The sequence below is a fragment of the Oncorhynchus gorbuscha genome, linkage group LG11 (assembly GCF_021184085.1).
Source record: "Oncorhynchus gorbuscha isolate QuinsamMale2020 ecotype Even-year linkage group LG11, OgorEven_v1.0, whole genome shotgun sequence".
Lineage (NCBI taxonomy): Eukaryota > Metazoa > Chordata > Actinopteri > Salmoniformes > Salmonidae > Oncorhynchus > Oncorhynchus gorbuscha.
Window position 1 is genome coordinate 39099729 of NC_060183.1, and position 15860 is coordinate 39115588.

At 45.7% G+C, this 15860-nt stretch overlaps 1 protein-coding gene across 1 annotated transcript in view; it reads left to right on the plus strand.

Moving 5' to 3' along the window:
* The window catches only part of LOC124047774 (contactin-associated protein-like 4), a 212085-nt gene that overhangs the window by 71124 nt on the left and 125101 nt on the right, over positions 1-15860 (plus strand).

Genomic DNA, 15860 nt, shown 5'->3' on the forward strand with positions numbered 1-15860 from the left:
TTCCACAGGGATGCTGGCCCATGTTGACTCCAATGCTTCGCCCAGTTGTGTCAAGTTGGTTGGATGTCCTTTTGGTGGTGGACCATTCTTGATACACACGGAAAACTGTTGAGCGAGGAAAAACCCAGCAGCGTTGCAATTGTTGACACAAACCTGTTTTGTCTTACCCATCCATTTATCTCAAGGCTTAAAAATCCTTCTTTAAACTGCCTCATCCCCTTCATCAACACTGACTGAAGTGGATTTAACAAGTGACATCAATAAGGGATTATAGATTTCATCTGGATTCATCTGGTCAGTCAATGACATGGAAAGATCAAGTGTTCGTATTGTTTACAGCGGTATACTCAGTGTATATTAAAGTATGTACGGCAGTGATTTGAACACCCCAGAGGCCATTCTGAACCCCCCCCACCTCAAAATAATAGGGATTTATTTATAGTAAAGACATGTCATTGAACTGTAAAGTGCCATGAACATAACCAGTCATGATGTTCTCATCTGATTGTCAAACAAATCACTTCAGATCACCTCGCACGTTCATCCAAAATAATTCCAGCATCCAAACAGGACACCGGCAAACTTTCCTTCAATTTGCAAGTGGCTGAAAATATCTCACAGTAGAAAGCAACCAAGCAAGCGACACAGCGCCCCTCTGTTTTATTAAATGTAGCCCATGTATCTGATGCTGGCTGGCCAAAAGAAGTATGACATCTAATCAACATATATTAGTTTTATTTTTCATATTTTTTTTTACAAAGGTTGTATTTTTTTCCCCACTTTGACATTACAGCGTATTGTGTAGATCGTTGACAAAAAAATTACAATTAAGTCTATTTTAATCGCACGTTGTAACACAACAAAATGTGGAAAAAGTCAAGGGTGTGTCACGGCAGATTTCATGATGAATTTTAAAATAAAATAAACCAAACCTAAACAGTCCCGTGTGGCACAAACACTGACACAGGAAACAAACACCCACAAACCAACTGTGAAACCCAGGCTACCTAAGTATGATTCTCAATCAGAGACAACTAACGACACCTGCCTCTGATTGAGAACCATACTAGGCCGAAACAGAAACCCAAACATAGAAACACATAACATAGACTGCCCACCCCAACTCACGCCCTGACCATACTAAATAAAGGCAAGACAAAGGAAAATAAAGGTTAGAATGTGACAGTATCCCCCCCAAAGGTCCGGACTCCGGCCGCAAAACCTGAACCTACAGGGGAGGGTCTGGGTGGGCGTCTGTCCGCAGTGCCGGTTCTGGCGCTGGACGTGGACCCCACTTCACCAAAGTTCTAGTGCGCCTCTTTGCCCGCCTCCGTAGCCTCTTTAAAGCGGAGACCCTTGCCATCGACCTTGGACTGGGAACCCTAGATATGGGTCCCGAATGGACGGGGGATTCCGGCAGCGCCGGACAGGCGGGAGGCTCCGGCAGCGCTGGAGTGAAAAACGATTCTGGCATCGCCTGGCTGACTGACTGCTCTGGCAGCTCCTGGCTGGCTGGCGGCTCTGGCAGCTCCTGGCTGGCTGGCGGCTCTGGCAGCTCCTGGCTGACTGACGGCTCTGGCAGGTCCTGGCTGACTGACGTCTCTGGACAGACTGGCGGCTCTGACGGCTCAGGACAAACGGGAGACTCTAGCGGCTCAGGACAAACGGGAGACTCTAGCGGCTCAGGACAGACGGGAGACTCTAGCGGCTCAGGACAGACGGGAGACTCTAGCGGCTCAGGACAGACGGGAGACTCTAGCGGCTCAGGACAGACGGGAGACTCTAGCAGTTCTGGACGACGGGAGACTCTAGCAGATCTGGACAGACGGGAGACTCTGGCAGTGCTGGAGAGGAGGAAGGCTCTGGCAGCGCTGGACAGGCTGGAGACCCTGTAGGCAGAAGACAGAGAGTCAGCCTGGTGTGGGGGGCTGCCACCGGAGGGCTGGTGTGTGGAGCTGGTACTGGATAGACCGTACCGTGCAGGCGCACTGGAGCTCTTGAGCACCGAGCCTGCCCAACCTTACCTGGTTGAATGCTCCCCGTAGCCCGACGGGCCGCACTGGACTGTGCTGGCGAACCAGGGACACCATGCGTAAGGCTGGTGCCATGTACGCCGGCCCAAGGAGACACACTGGAGACCAGATGTGTAGAGCCGGCTTCATGGCATCTGGCTCGATGCCCACTTTAGCCCGGCCGATACGAGGAGCTGGAATGTACCGCACCGGGCTATGCACCCGCACCGGGGACACAAAGCGCTCCACAGCATAACACGGTGCCTGCCCGGTCCCTCTCACTCTCTGGTAAGCACAGGAAGTTGGCACAGGTCTCCTACCTGGCTTTGCCACACTCCCTGTGTGCCACCCCCCAAGACATTTTGGGGGCTGCCTCTCGGGCTTCCTTGCCAGCCATGTTCCCTCGTATCGCTGGCTCATCTCTCCGGCTGCCTCTGCTCTCCTAGCTGCCTCCACCTGTTCCCATGGGAGGCGATCCCTACCAGCCAGGATCTCCTCCCATGTGTAGCAACCTTTGCCGTCCAAAACGTCCTCCAATGTCCAGGAGTCCTGACATCGCTGTTGCTGCTGCCCATTACCATGCTGCTTGGTGCTCTGTTGGTGGGTTTTTCTGTAACGGCAGATTTCCTCCTCTTCGTCTGAAGAGGAGTAGGGATCGGACCAAGATATGGCGTGTTAAGTGTTCATGACAAATCTTAATAAGAAAAGCCTGAACACTATGAAATACAAAACAATAAACGATAACATGAAATAAACCAAACCGAAACAGTCCTGTGTGGCACAAACACTGACACGGGAAACAAACACCCACATACCAACAGTGAAACCCAGGCTACATAAGTATGATTCTCAGAGACAACTAACGACACCTGCCTCTGATTGAGAACCATACTAGGCCGAAACAGAAACCCAAACATAAAAACCCAAAACATAGACTGCCTACCCCAACTCACTCCCTGACCATACTAAATTAAGACAAAACAAAGGAAAATAAAGGTCAGAACGTGACAGTGTGTGAATACTTTCTGAAGTCACTTTGTCCTTTGCCTGTGCCTTGACAACGATGTCAGTATTATCAGCAGCACCTGTCTTTTTACTGAAGAAATGCGTATTCTATCCCCCTAAAGTCTAAGGGCCAAGGGCTGGGTTTCTAGTAAACTAGCATAAGGAATTGTTTTAATATACCAAGGATCATTTAGCTATTGAATTTTGAATGTTGGACCCTGTAGGTATACAAACTCTCTCTCTTTCTCTAATTCAATTCAATTTAAGGGGATTTATTGGCATGGGAAACATATGTTTACATTGCCAAAGCAAGTGGAATAGATAATAAACACAAGTGAAAAAAAGAACAGTGAATGTTTCTCACAAAAGTTCCAAAAGAATAAAGACATTTAAAATGTCATATGTCTATATACAGTTTTGTAAGGATGTACAAATAGTTAAAGTACAAAAGGGAAAATAAATACACATAAATATAGGATGTATTTACAATGGTGTTTGTTCTTCACTGGCCGCCCTTTTCTTGTGGCAACAGGTCACAAGTCTTTCTGCTGTGATTGAACAGTGTGGTATTTCACCCAAAAGATATGTCAGTTCATCAAAATTGGATTTGTTTTCAAATTCTTTTGTGGGTCTGTGTAATCTGAGGGAAATATGTGACCAACCTTGATTCGGTCTTATGTAAGTAACATTTGAAGTGGTGTTTTTGTTTTTACATTGGACGAAAGCAGAGACACAGAGCTAAAAAATATCATACACTGCATTTGAGGAACAGTGGGAAAGTAATTCTACTTTGAAAGTTGATAAACTTGTAACCTCACCTTTTGAGAAATGTACCCTATAATGTTTTGAGAAATTTGCCTTATACTGGAGAGCTCTTCTTTGTCTACACCCATTCAGCATCATTCACACCCTCTTAAGCTTTAGCCCCCACCCAAACTTTGACCATTTTACTCGCCCTAGCAGAGCTGGTTAGGCTATTTTTATATTATCCAGAGCGTTGGTGACTGTAACTGTGCTGCAACAATTTAATTACGCTTTTTCGCCGACATTTACTGGCCACATTCAATGGGTGTTTAGCATTCATAAATGTATCAGTTAATCTGCACTCTGGCACACAGATGAGAGTGCTCTGAAATCGGAGTAGGTGAATTTACCAACACACCCGAAATGGTTACTTGCATAGTGGAGTCTTTTGTTAAGACATGTAGCTAGCTAGCTAGCTAAACAATGAACCATAACTCCAACTCATGACGTTGCTACCCTGCATGAATTCTCAAGTAGCTAACCAACCAGTTTTAATGTTAGCTAGCTAACATTAGGCTATAATTAGCCAAGCAAATGGCTCTGTGATACAAATAATAAGATCATACACGTAACGTTAGCTAGTGAGCCAGCCAGCTAGCTAACCGTCCACTTTAATGCAATCCGGAGATTAGTTTTTTCTCCATATTCTTAGCTATCATACTCAAATTCCACTTATTTCCACTTCCAGAAAGTGGAGAGCAACACAGCGATTCATTAAAAAAAAGCTGCGTTTTTACAGGATTACCAACACATACTGACCAGCTCAAATAGACAGAAGTGTGCTATATGGCCGACCAATTCAAACTCATCTCTCGGACTGTCCAGCCCACTCATTACCTCAGCCAATCATAGCTAGCGGGAAGGTTTCTGTCTTTTTCTGTGGCTAAACCAACTAGGCTCGTAATTTAACAATTTAATTTGTATTTACAGATGGCATACAAGTTTGTTATTAAGGCACATGAAAGTTCACATGTTCGAGAAGGCATTTCTGCCAAAAAACGCATTTGTCACGTTCGTCGTAACAAGGAGAACAAGGCGCAGCGGGATTGAAATACATTCTCCTTTTATTAAAACGAAACACTTAAACAAACTAACAAAACAACAAAATGAACATGACACTATAAACAACTAGTGATAGACAATAAACCATAAAACCAAAATGGAAAAAGGCAACCTAAATAGGATCCCCAATCAGAGACAAAGATAAACAGCTGTCTCTGATTGGGAACCAATTCAGGCCACCACAGACCTACATATACCTAGACATAACAAAACCCCATAGATATACAAAAAACCCTAATACCACCCTCGTCATACCCTGACCTAACCAAAATAATAAAGAAAACAAAGATAACTAAGGTCAGGGCGTGACAGCATTTGGATTTTTGTTTAAATCTCCAGGTTTTTTTCTCTGTAGGTGATGGCTTTTGGAAATCGCTTCCTTTTAGGTACTTGTAGAATTATAAAGTTTATTTTCTGGATTTGTATCATTACCGGATATCGGCCTAATTCTACTCTGCATTAATTATTTAGTGTTTTACGTTGTACACGGAGGATATTTTTGCAGTCTCAATTTGGTGTTTGTCTCATTTTGTGAAATCTTGGTTGGTGAGTGGACCCCAGACCTATCAACCATAAAGGGCAATGTGTTCTATAACTGATTCAAATATTTTTTTGCCAGAATCCTAATTGGTACGTCAATTATTTTTGATGGTATAGGATTTGGATCTGGATTTGACACTATCTTTTGTGAATGGGGCCTTTTTCAACCATTTGCTAAAAAGCTGTATGCTACCCAGCCAGCATAATGTTATCTGCATATGAGAGTTTTGGTGACTGTAACTGTGCTGCAACAATTTAATTACGCTTTTTCGCCGACATTTACTGGCCACATTCAATGGGTGTTTAGCATTCATAAATGTATCAGTTAATCTGCACTCTGGCACACAGATGAGAGTGCTCTGAAATCGGAGTAGGTGAATTTACCAACACACCCGAAATGGTTACTTGCATAGTGGAGTCTTTTGTTCTTGCCTTGTCTCTCAGATCGTTCACATCTATGCTTAAGTTACCTGTGGCACTGATGTTTAGGCCGAGATAGGTATAGTTTTTTGTGTGTTCTAGGGCAACTGTCTAGATGGAATTTGTATTCGTGGTCCTGGCAACTGGACCTTTTTTGGAACACCATTATTTTTGTCTTAATGAGATTTACTGTCAGGGCCCAGGTCTGACAGAATCTGTGGCGAAGATGCTGCTGTAGGCCCTTTTTGGTTGGGGACAGAAGCAACAGATCATCAGCAAACAGAAGACATTTGACTTTAGATTCTAGTAGGGTGAGGCTGGGTGCTAGTGGTTCTAGGCTCTAGGCTGGTTCTAGTGCCCGCGCCAATTATTTGATATATATGTTGAAGAGGTTGGAGCTTAAGCTGCATCCCTGTGTCACCCCCTGGCCCAGTGGAAAAAAATGTGTGTTTTTTGCTCATTTTAACTGCACACTTGTTTGTGTACATGTTTTCTCCCAATACCACTTTCCATCTATTTGTATAGCAGATCCTCATGCCAAATTGAGTTGAAAGCTTTTTTGAAATCAACAAAGCATGAGAAGACTTTGCCTTTGTTTTGGTTTGTTTGTTTGTCAATTCTAGTGTGCAAGGTGAAAATGTGGTCTGTCGTACAGTAATTTGTTAAAAAGCCAATTTGTCTCCACTTTTATGGATTGGGGTGATCAGTCCTTGGTTCCAAATAAGATACCAGAGCTGAGGATGATGTTTAAGTATAGCCAATTGGAATTTGTGGTCTATTTTTTATAACTTCATTTAGGATACCATCAACCCCAAAGGCCTTTTTGGGTTGGAGGGTTTATATTTTGTCCTGCAGTTCATTCAATGAAATTGGAGAATCCACTGGGCTCTGGTAGTTTTTAATAGTTGATTCTAAGACTATTTGAGAGTATTTGTATTTAGAGTTTTCACATTTTTCAAATAAGTGGTTAGATTCTATGGATTCTCTGTTCCTTCTTTTTCCATGGTGTATTTCTGTATTGTTTTAGTAGTTCACAATAGTTAAGGCATAGGCTCAGGTTTTCTGGGTCTCTATGTCAAATCATATCAAATTGTATTGGTCACTTGCAGATGTTATTGCGAGTGTTGCGAAATGCTTGTGCTTCTAGTGCCGACAGTTCAGCAATATCTAACATGTAATCTAACAATTCCACAACAACTACCTAGTACACACAAATCTAAGTAAAATAATGGAATAAGAATATATACAAATTAATATATGGATAAGCAATGACAGAGCGGCATAGGCAAGATGCAATAAATGGTATATAAAATACATGGTATATAAAATACAGTACATACACTTCCGCTCAAAAGTTGGGGGTGACTTAAAAATATCCTTGTTTTGGAAAGAAAAGCTATTTTTTTGTAAAATAATGACATCAAATTGAACTGCATTCGCTAGCTAAGTGCACTACCGTTCAAAAGTTTTGGGTCACTTAGAGATGTCCTTGTTTTTGAAGGAAAAGCATTTATTGTCCATTAAATAACATCAAATTGATCAGAAATAAGGTGTAGACATTGTTAATGTTGTAAATGACTATTGTAGCTGGAAATGGCAGATATTTTATGGAATGTCTACATAGGCGTAGAGAGGCCCATTATCAACATCACTCCTGTGTTCTAATGGCACGTTGTGTTAGCTAATCCAAGTTTATAATGTTAAAAGGCTAATTGATCAATAGAAAACCCTGTTTGTAATTATGTTAGCACAGCTGAAAACTGTTGTCCTGCTTAAAGAAGCAATAAAACTGGCCTTTAGACTAGTTGTGTATCTGGAGCATCAGTATTTGTGGGTTCGATTACAGGCTCAAAATGGCTAGAAACAAAGTTATTTCTTCTGAAACTCGTCAGGCTATTCCATGTGAGAAATTTCCAAGAAACGGAATATCTCGTACAACGCTGTGTACTATTCCCTCCACAGAACAGTGCAAACTGGCTCAAACCAGAATAGAAAGAGGAGTGGGATGCCCCGGTGCACAACTGAGCAAGAGAACAAGTACATTAGAGTATCTAGTTTGAGAAACAGATGCCTCACAAGTCCTCAACTGACAGCTTCATTAAATAGTACCCACAAAACACGAGTCTCAATGTCAACAGTGAAGAGGTGACTCCGGGATGCTGGCCATCTAGGCGGAGTTCCTCTACCCAGTGTTTGTGTTCTTTTTCCCATCTTAATCTCTTTTTTGGCCAGTCTGAGATATGGCTTTTTCTTTGCATGTCTGCCTAGAAAGTTGTCCTTGATGATCTTTTTGGCCTTTCTGTGACATTGGTGCTGTAGGTGTACTGGAGGCCCGGTAGTTTGCCCCCGGTGATGCGTTGTGCAGACCGCACCACCCTCTGGAGAGCCTTGCGGTTGTGGCCGGTGCAGTTGCCGTACCAGGCGGCGATATAGCCCGACAGGATGCTCTCAATTGTGAATCTGTAAAAGTTTGTGGGTATAGGTGACAAGCCAAATTTATTCAGCCTCCTGAGGTTCTCCACACTGTCTGTGTGGGTGGACCACTTAAGGTTTTCCCATGATGTGTACACTGAGAAACTTAACTTTCCACCTTCTCCACTGCTGTCCTGTTGTGGATAGAGGGTGCTCCCTCTGCTGTTTCATGAAGTCCACAATCATCTCCTTTGTGTTGTTGACATTGAGTGAAAGGTTGTTTTTCCTGACACCACACTCCGAGTGCCCTCACCTCCTCTCTGTAGGCTGTCTCGTCGTTGTTTGTAATCAAGCCTACTACTGTTGTGTTGTCTGCAAACTTGATGATTGAGTTGGAGGCGTGCATGGCCATGCAGTTACCCTTGTGGGCCCCCAGTGTTGAATATCAGTGAAGTGGAGATGTTGTTTCCTACCTTTACCACCTTGGGGCGGCCCGTCAGGAAGTCCAGGACCCAATTGCACTGGGTGGGGTCGAGTACCCAGGGCCTCAAGCTTAATGATGAGTTTGGAGGGTACTATGGTGTTGAATGCTAATCTAAAGTCAAGGAACAGCGTTCTTAATAGGTATTCCTCTTGTCCAGATGGGATTGGGCAGTGTGCAATGTGATGGTGATTGCATCGTCTTTGGGAGGGTAAGCAAATTGAAGTGGGTCTAGGGTGAAATGTAAGTTGGAGGTGATATGATCCTTGGTTAGTCTCTCAAAGCACTCCATGATGACAGAAGTGAGTGCTATGTGGCGATAGTCATTTAGTTGTTACCTTTTCATTCTTGGGTACAGGAACAATGGTGGTCATGTTGAAGCATGTAGGAACAGCAGACTGGTATAGGGAGAGATTGAATATGGCTATAAACATACCAGCCAGCTGGTCTGCACTTGCTTTGAGGACACGGCTAGGGATGCCGTCTGGGTAGCGGCCTTTTAAATATTTTAAATATAATATTTGCTGTGATCTGCGGACTGACTGAATGCTTTAAGAGACGCTGAGTTGAGGTCAGGGATAAAGTAGTCTACGGTACTACTGCCAAGAGATGAGCTATATGTGTACCTAGCATTGGAGTCCCCTCGAAGCCTACCATTGACTATGCACATACCCAGTGTCCGACAGAGCTGCAGGAGTTGTGAACCGTTTTTGTTGGTTGTGTTGTCGTAGTTCTGTCTATGGGGGAATGTGGGGGGGGGGGGGTCAAAATCAAATCAAATTGTATTTGTTGAATACAACAGCTTACTTGCAAGCCCTTAACCAAAGATGCAGTTTTAAGAAAATACTAACATTATTAAAGAGCAGCAGTAAATAACAATAGCGGGGATATATACAGGGGGTACCAGTATAGAGTCAATGTGCGAGGGCACCGGTGTTGAGGAAATTGAGGTAATATGTACTTGTAGGTAGAGTTGTTTCATGCATAGCTAATGTTTGAGAGTAGCAGCAGCATTCCAGAAGGGGAGAGGGGGGAATACAAATAGTCTGGGTAGCCATTTCATTAGCTGTTCAGGAGACTTATGGCTTTTGGGGTAGAAGCTATTTAGGAGCCTCTTGGACCTAGACTTGGCGCTCCGGTACTGCTTGCCGTGCGGATGCAGTCTATGAATAGGATGGCTGGAGTCTGACAATTTTTAGGGCTTTCCTCTGACATCGCCTGGTATAGAGATCCTGGATGGCAGGAAGCTTGGTCCCAGGGATGTACTGGGCCGTATGCTCTACCCTCTGTAGTGCCTTGCGGTTGGAGGCCGAGCAGTTGCAGTGACGCAATCCGTAAGGATGCTCTTGATGGTGCAGCTGTAAAACCTTTTGAGGATCTGAGGACCCATGCCAAATTTTTTCAGTCTATTGAGGGGGAATAGGTTTTTGTCATACCCTCTTTAGGACTGTCTTGGTGTGCTTGGACTATGTTAGTTTGTTGGTGATGTGAACACCAAGGAACTTGAAGCTCTCAACCTGCTCCACTACAGCCTTGCCGATGAGAATGGGGGCGTGCTCGGTCCTCCTTTTCCTGTAGTCCACAATCATCTCCTTTGTCTTGATGATGTTGAGGGAGAAGTTGTTGTCCATTCACCACTCGATCAGGTCTCTGACCTCCTCCCTATAGACTGTCTCATCATTGTGGGTGATCAGGCCTACCGCTGTTGTGTCATCAGCAAACTAAATGTGTTTGGAGTCGTGCCTGGCCGTGCAGTTATGAGTGAACAGGGAGTGCAGGAGGGTACTAAGCACGCACCCCTGAGGGGTGGTGTTGATGTGAGTCATGACCAGCCTTTCAAAGCATTGTGTTGAGGTTCAGCGTGGGTGATGTGTTGTTACCTACCCTTACCACCTGCAGGCGGCCTGTCAGGAATCCAGGATCCATTTGCAGAGGGAGGTGTTTAGTCCCAGGGTCCTTAGCTTAGTGATGAGCTTTGGGGGCATTATGGTGATGAAAGCTGACCTGTAGTCAATGAATAGAATTCTCACATAGGTGTTCCTTTTGTCCAGGTGTGAAAGGGCAGTGTGGAGTTCATCTGTGGATCTGTTGGTGCGGTATGTAAATTTGAGTGGGTCTAGAGTTTCTGGGATAATGGTGTTGATGTGAGTCATGACCAGCCTTTCAAAGCATTTCATGGCTACAGACATGCCCTTAGTGTTCTTGGGAACAGGGACTATGGTGGTCTGCTTGAAACATGTTGGTATTACAGACTCAGACAAGGAGAGGTTGAAAATGTCAGTGAAGACACTTGCCTTTTGGTCAGCGAATTGTGAATGCGGCTTGTGAATGTTGACCTGTTTAAAGGTCTTACTCACATCTGCTGCAGAGAGCGTGATCACACAGTCGATGCTCTCATGTATGTTTCAGTGTTACTTGCCTCAAAGCGAGCATAGAAGTAATTTAGCTCGTCTGGTAAGCTTGTGTCACTGGGCAGCTCTCGGCTGTGTAGTCTGTAACAGTTTGCAGGCCTGACACATCCGACGAGTTTCGGAGCCAGTGTAGTACATTTCGATCTTAGTCCTGTATTGATGCTTTGCCTGTTTGATGGTTCGTCGGACGGCAAAGTAGTATTTCTTATAAGCTTCCAGGTTAGAGTCCCTCTCCTTGAAAGCTGTATCTCTACCCTTTAGCTCAGTGCTAATGTTGCCTGTAATCCATGGCTTCTGTTTGGGTTATGTATGAACAGTGACTGTGGGGATGACGTCCTCGATGCACTTATTGATAAAACAAGTGACTGTGGTGTACTCCTCAATGCCATCAGAAGAATCCCGGGAACATATTCCAGTCTGTGCTAGAAAAAAAGTCCCGTAGTTTAGCATTTGCTTCATCTGACCACTTTTTTATAGACTGGTCACTGGTGATTCCTGCTTTAATATTTGCTTGTAAGCAGGAATCAGGAGGATAGAATTATGGTCAGATTTGTCGAGGGAGAGGGAGAGCTCTCTGTGTGCGGAGTAATGGTGGTCAAGAATTGTTTTCCCTCTGGATGCACATTTAACATGCTGTTTCCCTGCAATAAAGTCCCCGGCCACTAGGAGTGACGCCTCTGGATGAGTGTTTTCCTGTTTGCTTATGGCGGTATACATCTCATTGACTGTGGTTTTAGGTTTTAGTGCCAGCATCAGTCTGTGGTGGTATGTAGACAGCTACGAAAAATACAGATAAACTCTCTAGGTAGATAGTGTGGTCTACAGCTTATCGTGAGATACTCTACCTCAGGCGAACAAAACCTCAAGACTTCCTTAGATATCATGCACCAGCTGTTGTTTACATATATGCCTAGGCCCCCGCTGTCATGCAGGTGAAAGAGGACCCAAACGCGACTTAACAGAAACAGAGTTTATTAATGTTCAAAACGGAATAACTGAAATCCTCTAGATTTGTAGAGGGAAAACAACTGGAGAAGCGGCCACAGACTGCAGGTCGCTTTCGGGTAGGCGCAGGCCGTAGTCGACTGAGACACCTGCTCACACGCAGCGTCTGATGAAGGCACAAAACACGACAGGACAGGGTGATACACAATCACGGCAAAAAACACGACAGGACAGGGCGAAACGCAATCACAGCATGGTGAATACAAAACAAGGAACCGACGGAACAGGAACGGATCACAAAGGAATAAATAGGGAGTCTAATCAGGGGAAAGGATCGGGAACAGGTGTGGGAAGACTAAATGATGATTAGGGGAATAGGAACAGCTGGGAGCAGGAACGGAACGACAGAGAGAAGAGAGAGCGAGAGAGTGAGAGAGGGAGGGGGAGAGAGAGGGATAGAACCAAACAAGACCAGCAGAGGGAAACGAATAGCATGGGGAGCACAGGGACAAGACATGACAATAAATGACAAACATGACAGTACCCCCCCACTCACCGAGCGCCTCCTGGCGCACTCGAGGAGGAATCCTGGCGGCAACGGAGGAAATCATAGATCAAACGGTCCAGCACGTCCCGAGAAAGAACCCAACTCCTCTCCTCAGGACCGTAACGAAAAAACGATAAAAAGGGAAACTAGGGTACTACTCTAAAAAAAAAAATGAGAACTAGGGACAGACTGAGACACAGCAAGGGCAGGGACAAGAACAGGAGAGATGCGATGGCAGGGAACAGACTGAGACCCAGCAAGACCAGGAGCAGAAGCAGAAAAAAAATTACCAGACTTCTTCTGCGCGCAGTCTGAACACGCAGCCACGAAACGGCGCGTGTCACGCTCCTGAGTCGGCCACCAAAAGCGCTGGCGAATAGACGCAAGAGTGCCTCGAACACCGGGATGACCAGCTAACTTGGCAGAGTGAGCCCACTGAAGAACAGCCAGACGAGTGGAAACAGGAACGAAAAGGAGGTTACTAGGACAAGCGCGCGGCGACGCAGTGTGCGTGAGTGCTTGCTTAACCTGTCTTTCAATTCCCCAGACTGTCAACCCGACAACACGCCCATAAGGAAGAATCCCTCGAGATCAGTAGAAGCCACAGAAGAACTAAACAGACGGGATAAGGCATCAGGCTTGGTGTTCTTGCTACCCGGACGGTAAGAAATCACAAACTCGAAACGAGCGAAAAACAACGCCCAACGAGCTTGACGGGCATTAAGTCGTTTGGCAGAACGGATGTACTCAAGGTTCTTATGGTCTGTCCAAACGACAAAAGGAACGGTCGCCCCTCCAACCACTGTCGCCATTCGCCTAGGGCTAAGCGGATGGCGAGCAGTTCACGGTTACCCACATCATAGTTGCGCTCAGATGGCGACAGGCGATGAGAAAAATAAGCGCAAGGATGAACCTTATCGTCAGACTGGAAAGCTGGGATAGAATGGCTCCCACGCCTACCTCTGAAGCGTCAACCTCGACAATAAATTGTCTAGTGACGTCAGGAGTAACGAGGATAGGAGCGGACGTAAAACGTTCTTTTAGAAGATCAAAAGCTCCCTGGGCGGAACCGGACCACTTAAAACACGTCTTGACAGAAGTAAGAGCTGTGAGAGGGGCAGCAACTTGACCGAAATTACGAATCGCCGATAGAAATTAGCGAAACCTAAAAAGCGCTGCAACTCGACACGTGACCTTGGAACGGGCCAATCACTGACAGCTTGGACCTTAGCGGAATCCATCTGAATGCCTTCAGCGGAAATAACGGAACCGAGAAAAGTAACGGAGGAGACATGAAAAGAGCACTTCTCAGCCTTTACGTAGAGACAATTCTCTAAAAGGCGCTGTAGAACACGTCGAACGTGCTGAACATGAATCTCGAGTGACGGAGAAAAAATCAGGATATCGTCAAGATAAACAAAAACAAAAATGTTCAGCATGTCTCTCAGAACATCATTAACTAATGCCTGAAAAACAGCTGGCGCATTGGCGAGACCGAACGGCAGAACCCGGTACTCAAAATGCCCTAACGGAGTTGTTTTCCACTCGTCCCCCTCTCTGATGCGCACGAGATGGTAAGCGTTACGAAGGTCCAACTTAGTAAAGCACCTGGCTCCCTGCAGAATCTCGAAGGCTGATGACATAAGGGGAAGCGGATAACGATTCTTAACCGTTATGTCATTCAGCCCTCGATAATCCACGCAGGGGCGCAGAGTACCGTCCTTCTTCTTAACAAAAAAGAACCCCGCCCCGGCCGGAGAAGAAGAAGGCACTATGGTACCGGCGTCAAGAGACACAGACAAATAATCCTCGAGAGCCTTACGTTCGGGAGCCGACAGAGAGTATAGTCTACCTCGAGGAGGCGTGGTCCCTGGAAGGAGATCAATACTACAATCATACGACCGGTGAGGAGGAAGGGAGTTGGCTCGGGACCGACTGAAGACCGTGCGCAGATCATGATATTCCTCCGGCACTCCTGTCAAATCGCCAGGTTCCTCCTGAGAAGTAGGGAGAGAAGAAACGGGAGGGATGGCAGACATTAAACACTTCACATGACAAGAAACGTTCCAGGATAGGATAGAATTACTAGACCAATTAATAGAAGGATTATGACATACTAGCCAGGGATGACCCAAAACAACAGGTGTAAACGGTGAACGGAAAATCAAAAAGAAATAGTCTCACTGTGGTTACCAGATACTGTGAGAGTTAAAGGTAGTGTCTCAAATTTGATACTGGGAAGATGACTACCATCTAAGGCAAACATGGGCGTAGGCTTGTCTAACGGTCTGAAAGGAATGTTATGTTTCCGAACCCATGCTTCGTCCATGAAACAACCCTCAGCCCCAGAGTCAATCAAGGCACTGCATGTAGCACCCGAACCGGTCCAGCGTAGATGGACCGACATAGTAGTACAAGATCTAGATGAAGAGGACTGAGTAGTAGCGCTCACCAGTAGCCCTCCGCTTACTGATGGGCTCTGGCCTCTTACTGGACATGAATTAACAAAATGTCCAGCAACTCCGCAATAGAGGCACAGGCGGTTGGTGATCCTCCGTTCCCTCTCCTTATTCGAGATGCGAATCCCTCCCAGCTGCATGGGCTCAGTCTCAAAGCCAGAGGAGGGAGATGGTTGCGATGCGGAGCAGGGAAACACCGTTGATGCGAGCTCTCTTCCACGAGCCCGGTGACGAAGATCTACCCGTCGTTCTATGCGGATGGCGAGAGCAATCAAAGAGTCCACATCTGAAGGAACCTCCCGGGAGAGAATCTCATCCTTAACCACTGCGTGGAGTCCCTCCAGAAAACGAGCGAGCAGCGCCGGCTCGTTCCACTCACTAGAGGCAGCAAGAGTGCGAAACTCAATGGAATAATCCGTTATGGACCGTTCACCTTGGCATAAGGAAGCCAGGGCCCTAGAAGCCTCCCCACCAAAAACTGAACGGTCAAAAACCCGAATCATCTCCTCTTTAAAGTTCTGGAATTTGATAGAGCAATCAGCCCTTGCCTCCCAGATAGCTGTGCCCCATTCTCGAGCCCGGCCAGTAAGGAGTGAAATGACGTAAGCAACCCGAGCTCTCTCTAGAGTATGTGTTGGGTTGGAGAGAGAACACAATCTCACACTGCGTGAGAAAGGAGCGGCACTCAGTGGGCTGCCCGGAGTAGCAAGGTGGGTTATTAACCCTGGGTTCTGGAGGCTCGGCAGGCCAGGGAGTAACAGG